Source organism: Manis pentadactyla, chromosome 13, assembly GCF_030020395.1.
Source record: "Manis pentadactyla isolate mManPen7 chromosome 13, mManPen7.hap1, whole genome shotgun sequence".
Classification (NCBI taxonomy): Eukaryota; Metazoa; Chordata; class Mammalia; order Pholidota; family Manidae; genus Manis; species Manis pentadactyla.
Genome location: NC_080031.1, coordinates 78731281 through 78735338, shown reverse-complemented (window position 1 = coordinate 78735338; position 4058 = coordinate 78731281). Strand labels below are relative to the sequence as shown.

At 43.6% G+C, this 4058-nt stretch overlaps 1 pseudogene; it reads right to left on the bottom strand.

Annotated features, from left to right (window-relative positions):
• On the bottom strand, positions 1-959 carry LOC118936082 (olfactory receptor 5F1-like; annotated as a pseudogene).
• Positions 960-4058: the final 3099 nt, after the last annotated feature.

Below are 4058 nucleotides of genomic sequence, written 5' to 3'. Positions count from 1 at the left end.
TTAGTTGGTCTCCCAAATCCCCTGCATGAGAAATCTCTTTTGTGCTAGAAACTTTCTGAAGGATTTCTTCACAACTTTGTTTCTCAGAGTGTATATGAGAGGATTTACCAATGGGGTGACCACACAGTAGAACATGGAGACCACTTTACCAATAGTGAAGTTGTACTTGGCCGGAGGGCAGACATAGGCAAAGATGATGGTGCCATAGTAGATGGTGACCACAGTGAGGTGGGAGGCACAGGTGGAGAAAGCTTTTCTCCAAGCTTCCTGGGAAGACATTCTGATTACTGTGACCATAATGTGTCCATAGGAGGACATGGTGAGAAGACAAGAACTGAGAATCACAACAGAGCTACATGTGTAGCTCAAGGCCTCCACCAAGAATGTATCTGAGCAAGAGATTTATAGATGGGGTCTGAGTCACAAAAGAAATGGTTGATCATCTGGGGGCCACAGAAGTTCAGATGAGAGATAAGTATGGTAGATAGAAGAGGGACAATGAGGCTTCCAATCGAAGATCCAGTGGAGAACTGCAGGCACACTGGAGTACTCATGAGCAGTGAGTATCTTAGAGGGTTGCAGATGGCCAGGTACCGGTCATAGGCCATCACTGCCAGGAGGATGCACTCGGTAGCTCCCATGGAGAAAAAGAAGTAGTACTGGGCTATACAGCCAGACACAGAGATGGGGACACCCTGTGACAGGCAGGTGGCCAGCAGTTTAGGTACTGTGACTGTGGTGTACCAGATCTCCAGGAAGGACAGATTTCCTAAGAAAATGTACATGGGCATCTGGAGTATGGGCTCCATCAAAACAGTGAATATGTTGAGGGTGTTTGCCATGAGGGACAGCAGATAAACAGTGAGGATCATCATTAACAATATGAGTCTCAGGTAGTAAATACCAGTAAACCCAAAAAAAATGAACTCCATCACTGTCGTCTGGTTTGTCACATCCATAGCTCATCCTCTCTTATCTGGAACCAACAAAGCCTGGATTATAGATGAGCAAGAATGGGATACATTTGTAATCATTTTTTTTTAAGTGATGATCATAGACTTCTAGTATTAGTAAAAATTAAAATTTACACATGGGGCGGAGCCAACATGGCGGCGTGAGTAGGACAGTGGGAATCTCCTCCCAAAAACATATATACTTTTGAAAATACAACAAACACAACTAGCCCTAAAAGAGAGACCAGAAGACGCAGGACAGTGGCCAGACTGCAGCTACACCAGCGAGAACCCAGCGACTGGTGAAAGGGGTAAGATACAAGCCCCGGCCCTGCGGGACGCGAGCGCCCCTCCCCCCAGCTCCCGGCGGGAGAACAATAGGCAGAGCGGGAGGGAGACGGAGCCCAGGACTGCCGAACACCCAGCCCCAGCCATCCGGGCCAGAGCGCAGACACAGTATATGCCCAGGGGGCCATGGATACTGGGAGAACAGGGGGTAAGACCTCAGAGCGGGTGCTGAAGCTGATGCCCCTGTGACAAAGAAAAGCGGGGGCTTTATGAAAGTCTTAAAGGGACAGGGACTTAACAGCTTGACGGAAACAACCCAGGTCACAGTACAGCAGCTGGAAATTACACGGAAAACCGGGTGCACTAACCCCCTGGGCAACAGCTCTGAGACCCCTCATGGAGGCAAACAGTCAAGCAGCCCCCCCATCCATCACCCCACCGGGCGCTGCGAAAGCAGAGAAGCAGCCTGAGACAAATTCCGCCCACAGAAAGGGAAATTTCTCCCTTCCGGCCAGGCAAGACACAAAGACCCACTCTACACGCAATTACCCAACACAAGCCACTAGGGGTCGCAGTTGCCCCAGTAAAGAAAGGCCAGTAGTAAGTGAAAATTTTGGCCCTCCCAGCTGACAGTCAATAGCACCTGTCAACATGAAAAGGCAAAAAAATATGATTCAGACAAGACTAACCCAGACAGCTTCGGCATCTGCTACATCTTCCCCTGAGAAGGAATCTGGGGAGATAGATTTAGCCAGTCTACCTGAAAAAGAATTCAAAACAAAAGTCATAACCATGCTGATGGACTTGCAGAGAAATATGCAAGAACTAAGGAAGGAGAATTCAGAAATAAAACAAGCTCTGGAAGGACTTCAAAACAGAATGGACGAGATGCAAGAGACCTTTAATGGACTAGAAAACAGAGAACAGGAACGCAGAGAAGCTGATGCAGAGAGAGATAAAAGGATCTCCAGGAATGAAAGAATTTTAAGAGAGCTGAGTGATCAATATAAAAGGAATAATATAAGAATCATAGGCATTCCAGAAGAAGTAGAGAGAGAAAAGGGGATAGAAAATGTCTTTGATGAAATAATTGCTGAAAATTTCCCCAAACTAGGGGAAGAAATGGCCTCTCAGACCACAGAGGTACACAGAACTCCCATGACAAGGGATCCAAGGAGGGCAACACCAAGACACATAATAATTAAAATGGCAAAGATCAAAGACAAGGACAAAGTATTACAAGCAGCCAGAGAGAAAAAAAAAGTTACCTACAAAGGAAAACCCATCAGGCTATCATCAGACTTCTCAACAGAAACCCTACAGGCCAGAAGAGAATGGCATGATATACTTAATGCAATGAAACAGAAGGGCCTCGAACCAAGACTACTGTATCCAGCACGAATATCATTTAAATATGAAGGAGGGATTAAACAATTCCCAGACAAGCAAAAGTTGAGGGAATTTGCCTCCCACAAACCACCTCTACAGGGCATCCTACAGGGACTGCTCTAGATGGGAGCACTCCTAAAAAGAGCACACAACAAAACACCCAACATATGAAGAAGGGAGGAGGAGGAATAAGAAGGGAGAGAAATAAAGAATCATCAGATTGTGTTTATAATAGCTCAACAAGCGAGTTAAGTTAGACAGTAAGACAGTAAAGAAGCTAACCCTAAACCTTTGGTAACCACAAACTTAAAGCCTGCAATGGCAATAAATTCATACCTTTCAATAATCACCCTAAATGTAAATGGACTGAATGCACCAATCAAAAGACACAGAGTAATAGAATGGATAAAAAAGCAAGATCCATCCATATGCTGCTTACAAGAGACTCACCTCAAACCCAAAGACGCGCACAGACTTAAAGTCAAGGGATGGAAAAAGATATTTCAAGCAAACAACAGAGAGAAGAAAGCAGGTGTTGCAATTCTGGTATCAGACAAAACAGACTTCAAAATAAAGAAAGTAACAAAAGACAAAGAAGGACATTACATAATGATAAAGGGCTCCGTCCATCAAGAGGATATAACCATTATAAATATATATGCACCCAATACAGGAGCACCAACATACCTGAAACAAATATTAACAGAACTAAAGGAGGAAATAGAATGCAACGCATTCATTCTAGAAGACTTCAACACACCACTCACTCCAAAGGACAGATCCACCAGACAGAAAATAAGTAAGGACACAGAGGCACTGAACAACACACTAGAACAGATGGACCTAATAGACATCTACAGAACTCTACATCCAAAAGCAACAGGATACACGTTCTTCTCAAGTGCACATGGAACATTCTCCAGAATAGACCACATACTAGGACACAAAAAGAGCCTCAGTAAATTGCAAAACATTGAAATCCTACCAACCAACTTTTCAGACCACAAAGGCATTAAACTAGAAATAAACTGTTCAAAGAAAGCAAAAAGGCTCACAAACACATGGAGGCTAAACAACACGCTCCTAAATAATCAATGGATCAATGACCAAATCAAAATGGAGATCCAGCAATATATGGAAACAAATGACAACAACAACACTAAGCCCCAACTTCTGTGGGACGCAGCAAAAGCAGTCTTAAGAGGAAAGTATATAGCACTCCAAGCATATTTAAAAAAGGAAGAGCAATCCCAAATGAACGGTCTAATGTCACAACTATCAAAATTGGAAAAAGAAGAACAAATGAGGCCTAAGGTCAGCAGAAGGAGGGACATAATAAAGATCAGAGAAGAAATAAATAAAATTGAGAAGAATAAAACAATAGCAAAAATCAATGAAACCAAGAGCTGGTTCTTCGAGAAAATAAAC